Below are 13803 nucleotides of genomic sequence, written 5' to 3'. Positions count from 1 at the left end.
TGAGTATCAACCTCAAAAAGCTTAGGTGCTGAATCTAAATTCCACAGTCTGTCGACCTGACACTGTCCTTTCTTCAGGTGTTTATATGGCCCTGGAAAAAGAACGAGTTCCATTACATAAAAGGAATTACAAAAATAATGCACCCAAACTCCAGAGAGTACTTACAGTCTGGCATCATTTTGCAATAGTTTCAGTTTCAGATCTGCATAGAATGTTGACCAGGGACAAGGATTAACAAATCTTAAATGTAAGCATTTTGGGTCTTTTATTTCCTTAATTTCATTGAAAATAGCTGTGTCATTGACCCTTTTTAGGTATATCATTATATGTATGCTCAGAGTTGACTTCCAAGGGAGTAAAATATGGCAAAGGATCATTTTAATCCAGTCGTTATCTTTTATTTATACCCAAATTTTGTAGATCTTATATGACAATTGATTTCTGCTTTATCTGGTTGTATGATGAGGATGAGTTATTTTTTAAAAACACAACTGTTACTTACAACTTAAACACAATTTGGACTTCATAAGAATTGTCCTTCTTTCAGGCTCATATTTATGCTAACAATGTTCACAACTATAATAGAGGAAAAAAAGATTTTAAGGACAAGAATGTTTCTTGAGAATAAGTGAACACCGCTTGTGACCTGGTATTTTTTGGAAGAAAGGAAGGTGGTGTGAAATGCCCCTCTCATTCCGAGGTTCTCTGGAAAGGGCTGTCATTCACAGTTGCCTGGGCAAGCCTGAGCAGGACACATGTTTGGTGACTCAAAACATGCAGGTAAGAGTAACTAGGGTGGAACAATGCATGGCCACCATTTCAATTATGTTGGGCTATCAAAACTTTCTTAGGCAAAAGATTAAACATGTTTTTCACCAATTGTAATGGTGCTTATTTTGTTTTTTTAAAATGAGCTATTGTTGGTGTCTGTTTCTCAGAAACATAACTTACTGTAAGAATCCACACACAGGCTTAGTCACACAGCCCACCCTCCTTTGTGCATTTCAGATGAACAAGAGGCCTGTCTACAGAGCATTTGCCACTGAGTCATTGCACTCCGCACACAGTGAGCAATGAGCAGTAAGTGACCAGGAAGATGACAGAATCCCATCATTGTTTTGGTATTTAGAAACTAGTAAACAGTGAAATCTTGTTTTAGTTACAAATAAAAACAAAATATTCCATTCCTTTCTCTTCTTGAGGGTGTGCACAGGTGGAAGTGAATGTACTCTTGTATAAGGACACATATCCCTCGTTATTCAAATAGGTATGAGGAGACTCCAGAGGGCTGTGTTCTTAAGATCTATATAGGAATAAGTAGTAGTTGCCAGACAGGGTTATTACCAAGGAAACCGAAGGCTGAAGTGCATACAAATCTGCACACTGATGACTTTGTTTGACTTTTGGTTTTCTCATTTTAATTACAGGATGCTCTGTAGCCTTACTATCCCTTAGCCTTTCCTCTACAAATATAATACTCATAGTAATTCATTAGTTTTCTATGACATTGAAATGAAAATTATAGGTATAAAAATTAGGTTCACAAAAATCTTCTGGAATTCTTCTGCTGAGGATTTGTCTACTCTCTCCTATTTGTTCAGTTATTTAATCATTTATTTTCATCAGTATGGGCATGTGGATATTTATCTTAGACTTTGAGTTATGATCCAACAGCACACTATTGATTGATTGATTAATTGATTTGCTTAAATTGCTTCAGTTTTGGCCATTGGGAACTTTTTCAGTCATGTGTCTTTTTGACATATTCCTATCACCATGGGGTTTTTTTTAAAAATTTTTTATTTTCTGCTATCATTTGAGTGCCTCCTTGCCTTCTGGAACTATAAGATGCTGCAGTCTCATCTCAGGTATTGCCTTCTCAGTCCTAAAATCAGCCATGTCTCTAAGTAACCATTGGAGAATGGTATTAGAAATCAAGATCGGGGCTGGGAGTAGTGGCTCATGCCTGTAATCCCAACACTTTGGGAGGCCGAGGCAGGTGGATCACCTGAGGTCAGGAGTTCGAGACCAGCCTGGCCAACATGGTGGAACTCTGTCTCTAAAGAAATATAAAAAATTAGCCGGGCTTGGTGGTGGGCACCTGTAATCCCAGTTACTTGGGAGACTGAGGCAGGGAATCACTTGAACGCAGGAGGCGGAGGTTGCAGTGAGCTAAGATGGCACCCTTGCACTCCAACCTGGGCGACAGAGTGAAACTCCATCTCAAAAAAAAAAAAGAAAGAAATCAAGATCTTCTTGCTACTGGAATGTTGACAGAACAGGGAAATATATATGTGTGTTCTAATAAGTATATGTACACATATCTATAAGTATTTATATATGTAGTTATTCGTATCTATATTAAGCTAAACGTGAGTGCATACAGATGTCTCAACTCTAATCCTATACCACATGGATCTTTCTAGCCTCTTTCCTGTCTTTGTATATCAGCTTCCACTCCAACAGTGAGAAACCTAGCTCGCACCATTCACCATCCATTCATTTATTTGCTCAATACCAGTACACATGAATAATGTCCTCAAAATCAAACTGTACTCCTGAGATGCAACTTTATTGATGAGACTACAGTGCTTACATACAGTTCATTTTGCCTTTAGTCTTGTAGTCCCCATTCATTTCAAAAGTTGTTTAGGTAAGCAACTTTCCTCCCACCCCCTTCAGGGAAATTATTTTATACATCTGTAATATACATAGATTATTTCGTCATAGCCTGCATTCCATTGTGGGATCCCGTAATATCCTAAGTGATTTTTTTTTTTAATTTGTATATGTTAAGGTTCACGAAAAGCAGTTTTTTGTGCTGTAAGGTTCTACTCTCCGCTCAAGGACTCTGGTGTAACTCCCCACCCTGTTAAGTATGGACTCCATATAGTGACTTCCTTTCCAAATAATACAGTATGAAAAGAGTGGGGCAGAGGGTAACTTTACAACGGAGAAAGCTGACAGACATTACCTCAGCCACGTGATCAAGGTTAACGTCACCAGTGATGTTGCATTGATAGCAAGTACCTTTGACGTGATGTGGTGAGGATGACACTTTACCTTTGTGATCTCCTCCAAACCCATAACCCCAGTCTAATCATAAGGAAAACACTCTAGAAACCCCAATTGAGAGATATTTTACAAAATACCTGACCAAACTTGCTCAGAACTGTCACCGTCATCAAAAATAAGGAAAGTCTGAGAAATTGCCACAATCTAGACAAACTTAAGGAGACAAGATAACTCTATATTTGTCTATGTATGTATGTATGTATGTATGTATGTATGTATGTATGTATTTTTGAGACAGAACCTCAATTTATCACCCCGGCTGGAGTGCAGTGGCACAATCTCTGCTCACTGCAACCTCCACCTCCCCAGTTCCGACGATTCTCCCACCTCAGCCTCCTGTGAGTAGCTGGGATTACAGGCGCGCACCACAATGCTCACTGATTTTTGTATTTTTAGTATAGAATGGGTTTCGCTATGTTGACCAGGCTGGTCTCAAGTTCCTGACCTCAGATGATCGGGCTGCCTCAGCCTCCCAAAGTGCTGGGATTACAGGCATGAGCCATCACGCCCGGCCAGATAACTCAATTTAATGTGATATTCTGGACAGGTTCCTGGAACAGAAAAGGGACATGAGGTAAAAACTATGGTTATCTGGCCAGGCGAGGTGGCTCACACCTGTAATCCCAGCACTTTGGGAGGCTGAGGCAGGTGGATCACCTGAGGTCAGGAGTTTGAGACCAGCCTGGCCAACATGATGAAACCCCATTTCTACTAAAAATACGAAAATTAGCCCAGCATGGTGGTGGGCACCTATAATTCAGCTATTTGGGAGGCTGAGGCAGGAGAATTGCTTGAACCCGGGAGATAGAGGTTGCAATAAGCTGAGATTGTACCATTGCACTCCAGCCTGGGTGACAGAGTGAGACTCCATCTCAAAAACAAAACAAAACAAAACAAAAACAAAAAACTATGGGTATCTGAATACAGTATGGACTTTGGTTATTAATGTATCAATATTGGCTCATTGGTTTTGACAAATGTACCATACTAATGTTAACAATAGGAGAAATTGGGTGAGGGGTGCATGATACTTATCTTACTTTTCTGTGAAGTTAAAAGTTTATTTTAAAAAATAAAGCAGAAAAAAATAGAGCTGATGCCTTAAGGAGAATGGCATTTGCAAATCTGAGGAAAAAAGGAGACTTAGGGATTTTGCTTCATTTGAGTTATAAAACATATTTTTCCTACTAGGAAATCTTCTAGGGTGTTTGATTTTTTTTTTTTTTAATTTAAAACTGGGGCACTGCCTATGAATCTAGCAAGTAGAAATGACCCAGAGGAGCTCATCTCTAAAGATGCATTTAGATTTTTCTTGCATCAAGAATGAGCTGATGACCCAAAAACCTTATTTTAAATGTTAATGAGCATCTATTTAACTGAAAATTGCTATATTCTGAAATCCTGTCTGGGTCTCATACTGAGTAATTGGGATATAAGCTCATCTATTTTTCTTTTGAATTATTCCTTTAAAACATATCAGACTATGTCATTGGAAGAGAAAAAGTGTGGATAACTCAACCCAATTGTCTGCTCAAAACCACACAGAAGGGTTTTTTTTAATTGTGCTAAAGTATGTATAACATAAAATTTGCTATTTTAACCATTTTCAAGTGCACAATTCAGTGGCATTAAGTACATTCACAATGTTGTACAACCATCATAACTATTTTCAAAACTTTTCTATCAGAACAGAAACTCTATCCAGGATATTCACATTTTGTATAGCCAGTGGTGGACACTGAAGCTGTTTCCACCTTTTGAATATCCTACACAGTAGGTTTTCTAAGTGCATTTTCTTAAAAAGAAAAAAAAAAAAAAAAGAAAGGCTGAAAGCAGTGCCTCATGCCTATGATCCCTGCACTTTGGGAGGCTGAGGCAGGCAGATCACTTGAGCCCACTAGTTTCAGACCAGCCTGGGCAATATAGTGAGACTCTTGTCTCTACAAAACAAACAAACAAACAAAAAAACAAACAAAAAAAAACGTTCATTAACCCAGCATGGTGGTACGTGCCTATGGTTCCAGCTACTCAGGAAGCTGAGGTGGGAAGATCACTTGAGCCCAGGAGGCAGAGGTTGCAGGGAACCAAAATCACGCCACTGTACTCCAGCCTGGGCAATAGAGTGAAAATGTTGAACTTCCCTGGAACGCAAAACTTGGCTTAATTGTTGTTAGCATCAGTGCCTACTATTTGGTGTCAAATGGTAAGTAAATACGCTGGAAATGAATCCATAAATTTTGTGGTTCTAGAGGCCTTGGACCAAAGTCATAGCTGAACAGGTAACAAATCTTTCAGAATCTTGCTTCTATTGTTTGCTCATTTATGCTTATTTTTGTTTTCGCACAACACTTTTGTGTTTTTGTTATGCCTTCATGTTCCCTTTTCTTTACCCCTGTTGCAGTGACTCTACTATTGTTGACTATTAACTAGTATACCAACTATCATGGTTTATAAAAATCAAGTTCTGCTACTGGCACAATTAACCAGGCTCTATATATGATAGGAACACGAGCTTGAGGAGTTGCAATTGGTGGAATTTGCCTGCCCCAAATGAAGCTCCTGTTTTCCCTTAACCTAGCTTCTCAAGATTCTCTCCCTTAGTTGAAGATATTACCAGTTACCTAATCATCCAAGAAAGACCTCAAAGAATTACTCTTGACTCCTTCCTCCTTCTTATTCCCTATTATAAATCCCACATAGTTTGCCTTGTGTAAATATTTTTCAAATTACCCACCCCCCATTCCCTTTCCTGCCTCCACAGCTGTGATGGGATCCCTCAACATTCTTTGCAATACTTCCTGTAGATTTAGACAAGAAGGACCCTGCCCCTGGGTGCGGGGCTATAGAGGGAACGGCATTTCATAAAACACTTGCACACACACAAAAAATAGTTGAAGAACACATGGTTCCTCTGTCATTCAGGACCTGATGCTCAGCATTGGAAGAGTCAACTCATCCCAAACATCCACTCTCATGACCAACAGTATTCAAGCCCCAGGGAAACACATCTCCATTTCTGTTCTCCACATCTCTTCCCTTAACGATTCTCTATACAGGCCAGGTGCAGTGGCTCACACCTGTGATCCCAGCACTTTGGGAGGCCAAGGCGGGCAGATCACGAGGTCAAGAGATGGAGACCATCCTGGCCAACATGGTGAAACCTCATCTCCACTAAAAATACAAAAATTAGCTGGGCGTAGTGGCACGTGCTTGTAGTCCCAGCTACTCAGGAGGCTGAGGCAGGAGAATCGCTTGAACTGGGGAGGTGGAGGTTGCAGTGAGCCGAGATCGCGCCACTGCACTTCAGCCTGGCAACAGAGCGAGACTCCATTTCAAAAAAATAAAAAATAGAAAAGGCAAGAAAAGAAAAGAAAAGCATTCTCCAAACAAAAGGCAACTATCTGAAAGCTATTAAAGTTGTAGGTTGTTACATAAGAGAAAAACACTGCTTCCTTCACATTGCAGAGGAATTTCAGCAGGCAGGTGTTTCAGGAACTGGAAAGACAAATTAATGAGCTGGCTGTTATAGATTAAATGATGTTCTCCCCAAATGTTTATGTCAAAGCCCTAACCCTCAGTATCTCAGCGTCTGACCTTATTTGGAGAAAGAGTCTTTAAAGATTTAATGAAGTCAACTGGCCAGGCGTGGTGGCTCATGCCTGTAATCCCAGCACTTTGGGAGGCCAAGGCGGGCGGATCACGAAGTCAGGAGATCAAGACCATCCTAACAAGGTGAAACCCCATCTCTACTAAAAATACAAAAAATTAGCCGGGCATGGTGGCGGGCGCCTGTAGTCCCAGCTACTCGGGAGACTGAGACAGTAGAATGGCATGAACCCAGGAGGCAGAGCTTGCAGTGAGCCGAGATCACGCCACTGCACTCCAGCCTGGGCAACAGAGCAAGACTCCATCTCAAAATATATATATAATTAAGTTAAAATGAGATCACTCAGGTGGGCCCTAGTCTAATAAGACTGACTTTTTATAAGATGTTCGGACACAGACACACACAGAGGGAAGACCATATGAAGACACAAGGAGAAGACAGACACCTCACAGCCAAAAAGAGAGGCTTCAGAAGAAACCAACTCTGACAACACTTTGACCTTGCCACCCAGTCATTTTGTTATGGCAGGCTTAGGAAACTAATAAACTTGCCAAACTCTTCCTCTCAGAGAGCATAACAAAATATTGGTTCCCAATTGTGCCAGTCTCCTATTTCTCTTTGTATTCTAATTTATGGTTCCTAGTAGCACCTCCACATTCTGGCCCTGGTCCTGTACCTGAAAAAGCTCCACCGTGACCCTCCTCTGGCCGTGCCTTTCCTCATAGGCCTAGTAGTACAGAGGGCCAAGGTATGCCTACCTGAAGCCCATCTGTCTTCCTACTCTAGATTTCCCTGCACGAGTAGTCCTGGGCCCATTACCAGGAACTGTACGGTCCTCGTCCCTGAATCCTTTCTCCTAACAATTGATTATACCACCACACTGCACACCCCTAAGTCTGAGAGATGGCCCAGAGCAGTTGTTTGTGTGTGATATGGTCAGAGCTTGTACATGCAGACTGGGGTATCCATATGCAAGTATGTAAGATCCCACAAGACATGGGGTGGAGCTGAAGATGGCAAGAGAAGGGGGCATGAAAAGTGAGAGTGAGAGCTGGGGGCTGGAGGACAGATTTACTCACACTTTTTTACTTATTCCTTCTGATATGGTTCTCTGAGAAGACCAAGAGTTCTAAATTTGAACCCGACTTTCCAGATCAACAATGTATATTCACAAGATTAGAGAACAGAAAATGTTTGATGTTATTGTTTGTTAATATGATTAACAGCTTTTAAATATTTAGACGCATGTTGTGTGGGTCTTCACATATTGCTTCAGGCCCCACAAATATTAAGAGCAGGCTTGGTGGTTCTAGGGAAACTCTTGAATTAAAGCAGTATTTTCAACAGTTGTACATGGAGAATGGGGAACATTTTGCAGTACTAAACAATTCATATTACTCTTATATTTGTATCTATATAGGTCTAGACATAACATGTGAAGCTTGATACCAATTTTAGTATCAAGTGGTTATTAAAATTAAAATTGTAAATAGTTGTGTTTTATAAACATCATAAAGGCTTTTTAAAAATTCAACAAAAATTTTAGCTAGTTGAAATAATTTTGATTTAAATTCTTATTAGATATTAATTATAACTTGTATTTTACTTTTACTTTTAATTATTTTAAATATTTCAGATGAAAAATATATTTTAGAAGTGTATAAAATTTTATTTTCCTTACTGTTATTTGTATTTTTTGACAAAAATACATTACATTTTGTATGCATTGATTATAATTACACTTTCCGTTTTACTCCTATAGAAAATGAAAAAAAGGCATTATGATAGAAACAGAAAATGTAATAGTGGAGTGCAGAAAATACAAAAAAAAAAGGAAAAAATAAATAGAAAATCTTCAAAGAGGCAATCTGCTTAAATCTTCAAGAACTGGAAACAATAAAAGTGAACAGGTTTTTATTGAGCATGTCAATAAAATGTTTGAATAAGACCTTATAAGTGCTTTATTTAATGAGGTTTTTATTACTGATCAAAGCAATGAAAATGAATGGGAACGTCATTCTCATCAAATCTACAACTTGGGAGGAGGTCCGATGAAATCCCTGGAAGCTCACATTTTTTATAAATGAAGAGTTAATTACCAGCGTGAACAATGAGAACCTCTGTGGTTCTTCCTGACGCTTGGATCCTCCCAGACCTCTGTCTCCAATCTTCTTCTCCACAACCTGGCCTATGCGATGCACGTGGGCTAACTGATCTACACCTAGGGAAGGATCCTTCAGCAACTTGCCTACACGAGGAGCAACGATGCCCAAGGCAGGTCCAAAGGAGCACTGACCACGTGGGATTGATTACAATGGAGGAACAAAAGGTCCTGTGGCTACACAAATTTGAAAAACAGAAGGTACAACCATTGTATTTCTGGCAGACTTTTCAAAGACTTTAATATATGAATCCCTCATCTGAATCTCCAGGAGGATTATATAATAGGCAGATTTCCCAGCCATTTTCACTGAATAGTTTTTGGAATTGGTGTCCTTGAAAAATTTCACCTAACCACTTATTCCTCAATGTGGTAGCCACTAACCCTGGGTGGCTATCGAGCACTTGAAATGTGACTAGTCTGAATTAACACACATTCTAAGAATAAAGCACACTGTATTTCAAAGGCAGTACAAAAAAAAAAAAAGACTGTAAGCTGTCTCAATAATTTTTGTATTGAATACGTGTTGAAATGATGTTATTTTTGATATATTGAGTGAAATAAAGTGTATTGCTAAAATGAATTTTACTTGTTTTGTTCTACTTTTGCAATGAGGTTACTAGATAATTTAAAATTCTACCTGTGGCTTGCATTATTTTTCTAGGATGACAGTGAGCTAGAGGACAGCATGTACATAAGACCTTCAGGATTTAGAGTCTGGCTATCTCTCCAGCTCTCTGTCTCAATACTATCTCGCTTTGGGTTCCCGTCTCTCCAGATTGCTTAAAGAAACCCCTCCCTGTCCCTGCCAACAACCACCACAGCAGACAGCCTGACATCCCTAACTCTTGCTCATTCCAACTTATGGGATGACATCTGGCCAACGCTTATTCAGCCTTCAGGTATTAAGCATCAATCACCCACACAGGAAGCCTATCTGGAAATCCAGGCACACCTATCCCCTGACCTGATTAGGTGGCCTTTCTCCTCTATCATTTCCTGTGTACACCTCTATCCCAAACTCACTATATGGCTTTATAAGCATTTGCTTATGTATCTCTCTTCTAATACATTGTGAGCATCTTGAGGGCAGAGATAGGTCTTACTTTTTTTTTTTTTTTTTTCTTGAATAGAGTCTTGCTCTGTTGCCCAGGCTGGAGAGTAGTGGTGTGATTCTGGTTCACTGCAACCTCCACCTCCCAGGTTCAAGCAATTCTTAGGCCTCAGCCTCCCAAGTAGCTGGGATTACAGGTGTGCACCATCACGCCCAGCTAATTTTTGTATTTTCAGTAGAAATGGGGTTTCGCCATGTTGACCAGGCTGGTCTCGAGCTCCTGGCCTCAAGTGATCCACCTGCCTTGGCCTCCCACAGTACAGGGATTAGGGGTGTGAACCACTGTCCACACAGGTTCTTACTTATTTTTATATTTCTAGCACTAATCACAGTGCCTGGTGTATTAGGCCCTCAATAGATATTTAGTAAATGAGTAAATGATTTAACAATGGCATAGACATGGTTCCTGCCTTAAAAGAGCAAAGCTTGAAGAGGAGGCAGATATGTAAATAGATAGTTAAAATGTGTTGCTTTAAATAGTGTTTTTTTTTTTTTTTTTTTTAAGGTAGTGTTATTTTGAGTTGTATGAAAACTCTGAGCAGAGAATCTAACAGGGCTGGCTCTGTGGACATACGACCCATGCTGTGGCACAGACCCTGCACTTACAAGAGCCTAGTGCTTAGTTTAATACTCTATGGTCACTATCTTGATATTCTTAATAATTTTTCAACATGCAGTTGCACATTTTCATTTTGCTCTGGGCCTTTCAAATTCTGTAGCCGATCCTGCACTAACCCATGTGGGACCAGGATGGGGTTGGAAAGTTGAGGAAGAGTGTCTGAAAGAACTAAATGAAGCCCGGCTGGGAAACGGGATGGGGAAACCCATCAAAGCAAAAGGAACCATCTGCACAAAGGCTCAGAAGTTCAAGAGCACATGGCTGGCAGCACACCCAGGTTGCAGCACAGCAGACAGAAGGAGCAGCAGTGGAGTTAATGCGCTGCTCCACAGTGGACTTTACACTGAAGACCATGAAGAAGCTTTGTGTGGATTCAGATGGAAGAGTCACATGTTTAGATTAGCATTTTAGCAAACTTACCCTTGGGACAGGGTTAGAGTATTTTGGTGGTGTTGGTAAGGGAAAAGAGGTGTAGAGATTAAAGACCTGAAGCAGGGTTACCAGGAAAGAGGCTACTGAGTAGACTAGGTGAGGTGAAGCCAGCATGAGCTGAGAATGTGTTGTGGAATAGAAGAGAGACCTGGGCTGGGCGCGGTGGCTCATGCGTGTAATCTCAGTACTTTGGGTGAATGGCTTGAACTCAGGAGTTTGAGACCAGCTTGGGCAACATGGTGAGACCCTGTCTCTACAAAATATATATATATATATTTACACATATATAAACACCTGGCTGGGTGCAGTGGCGCACGCCTGTAATCCCACCCACTTGGGAGACTGAGGCGGGAGAATCAGCTAAGCCCAGGAGTCGAGGCTGCAGTGAGCTCTGATTGTACCACTGCACTCTAGAGCTTGAGCAACACAGCAAGAACTTGAGAAAGAAGGAAGGAAGGAAAGAAGGAAGGAAGGAAGGAAGGAAGGAAGGAAGGAAGGAAGGAAGGAAGGAAGGAGAGAGAGAGAGAGAGAGAGAGAGAGAGAGAAAGAAAGAAAGAAAGAAAGAAAGAAAGAAAGAAAGAAAGAAAGAAAGAAAGAAAGAAAGAAAGAAAGAAAGAAAGAAAGAAGCAAGGAAGGAAGGAAGGAAAGAAAGAAAGAAAGAAAGAAAGAAAGAAAGAAAGAAAGAAAGAAAGAAAGAAAGAAAGAAAGAGAAAGAAAGAAAGAAAGAAGAGAGAGAGAAAGAAAGAAGAAAGAAAGAAAGAAGAAAGGAAAGAAAGAGAGAGAGAGAGAGGGAGGGGGGAGGGAGGAAGAAAGGAAGGAAAGAAGGAAGGAAGGAAGGGAGAGAGGAAGGAAGGAAAAGAGACTCGAAGGAAGCAGAATCAATGGGATTTGACAGTCCATAGAATGTGGGAGCTAAGGTAGGAAGGCAGGTCAAGGATGGCTCCCCGATTCCAGTGAGTCAATGATTTGTGTTTCTTTTCTATGTTTATAGATTTTTTGTGTGTGCTTTCTCACCAATCAAGCATGAACAAACTCCATACATCTACATGATTACTTTTTATTTCTGAGCTACTATGTCATCCAAACATGATCTTTGTGTTGTATCTAGAAGTTGAATGTTTCTATTAATGGGAATGCTGCCATGTTCTTTTAGAGAACAGGCTGGTTCTTGCTTTTTTGGCACAGTTATTGGAACGGCAATAGCAGCCCTCATCCTCCTGATGGAGGGTGAATGCCCAACAGGTGCCCTCTGCTTCTCAGTTAACATCTCACAACAACATCCTGTCACCAAGATTGCTTTTTCCATACTTGGAGACAAGAAAACAATGACTCAGGTCTGGTAAGAGTTAACAGCAGAGTGCAGTGGCTCATGCCTGTAATCCAAGCACTTTGGGACAGGAGGATCGCTTGAAGCCTAGAGTTTGAGAGTAACCTGGGCAATATAGTGAAACCCTCATCTCTATAAGAAAAATAAAAAAATTAGCCAAGTGTGGTGTCACATGCCTGTAGACCCAGCTACTGGGGAGGCTGAGGCAAGAGGATCGCTTGAGTTTAGGAATTTCAGCCTATAGTGAGCTACGCTCGCTCAACTACACTCCAGCCTAGGTGATAGAGGGAGACCTTGTCTCTAAAAAAAAGAATAAAACAAAGAATAAAAAGAGATAATAAGTAGAAAAGAAGAGATTCAAAGCCCTTTATTTGGCTGTCATGTTCTACACTCTTTCTATCAAATGACACTTGCCTCAAGGAACTAACCAAAGAAACATTGAACATACAGATTATCTTCACCTCAATATTCCTAAGCTTTCTTCCTTTGCCCATCATTTTTATGGTCTTGGAGATGGCTGAAAAAGAATATAAGCTGTAAATAATATGAGTCAAAGGGGAGAGAATCGCAAGAGTAGAAGAGTTATAATATTCATTAAATGACTACAGAGGCAGGGAAAACCTGAGTGGGATGACATTAACATGGTCATGAAAAAGTCATTGAAAATCGCAGTTATACACTATAGGCAAGTGCGCCTGCTTGATCTCTCTTGTCATATCACCTCCTCCTATTCTCTTTTGTTCATTGCATTTATGTTGTTTTTTGCATCCTCTGAGATTATCCTAATTATCCTGAGTTTATTAATATTTACTAATAATTACTTAGTTCCTGCATTCAATTTTTCAATTCCTTTGGGCAAGGATCATGGTGTTTTGTTCAATGCTGCATCCCCAGAGCCTAGAAAAACATTGGTGCATAGTAATCACTCAATAAATGTTTATTGAATGAATGAATGTCATCAAGAAGCAGCCAGAGGAAAATGACTTTTAAGCAACACGGTATAAACAAAAAACTAGCTGAACTTGTTTTACTTATCAACATTGGTTATGAAAGGTTGTATATAACCAATACCTAAAGGGTAATTTTGCCATTTCTTTTCCTACAACTGATGCCAGGAATCCTAAAAATATAAAAGGAAGTCTCAAAAATCCCTGAAAGATAGGCAAGTAGTCTCAGGGGGAAAAAAGTTACAAAGATTACTGCATTATAAAGCACTAAAAAGGAAACTTATAAAAGCCACGCTGTATTTTCCTGTTACGGCGGTTTTAAATAAATTACTCAGAGAATTCTCAAGTTGTGTAAGCATAGTGCTTTGGCTGAAAATTTAGGAGCCAGTGAGTCAAACTGGAAATAAGACCATTTTCTGTTTTTAATGGACAATGAGCCCTTACTTTCTGAAATTCTCATCTTTTATCTCATTGCAGTTTTTTTTTTTTTTTTTTTGATACTTATGTCATTTCTACCAAAT

The 13803-nt window shown here is 39.9% G+C and overlaps 1 long non-coding RNA gene across 4 annotated transcripts in view; it reads left to right on the top strand.

Moving 5' to 3' along the window:
• Positions 1-9378, top strand: part of LOC105465650 (uncharacterized) — a 50555-nt gene extending 41177 nt beyond the window's left edge. For 3 of the 4 annotated variants that reach the window (XR_977687.2, XR_011623378.1, XR_977688.3), the window contains 3 exons: positions 548-780; positions 1009-1080; positions 8445-9378. This is a non-coding gene — a long non-coding RNA (uncharacterized lncRNA). The remainder of the gene's footprint in view (positions 1-547; positions 781-1008; positions 1081-8444) is intronic. The other variant, XR_011623379.1, reaches the window with a different exon arrangement.
• Positions 9379-13803: the final 4425 nt, after the last annotated feature.

The sequence above is a fragment of the Macaca nemestrina genome, chromosome 5 (genome assembly GCF_043159975.1).
Source record: "Macaca nemestrina isolate mMacNem1 chromosome 5, mMacNem.hap1, whole genome shotgun sequence".
Taxonomy (NCBI): domain Eukaryota; kingdom Metazoa; phylum Chordata; class Mammalia; order Primates; family Cercopithecidae; genus Macaca; species Macaca nemestrina.
Note: the sequence above shows the minus strand (reverse complement) of the source record. Positions and strands in the feature narration are given on the sequence as shown.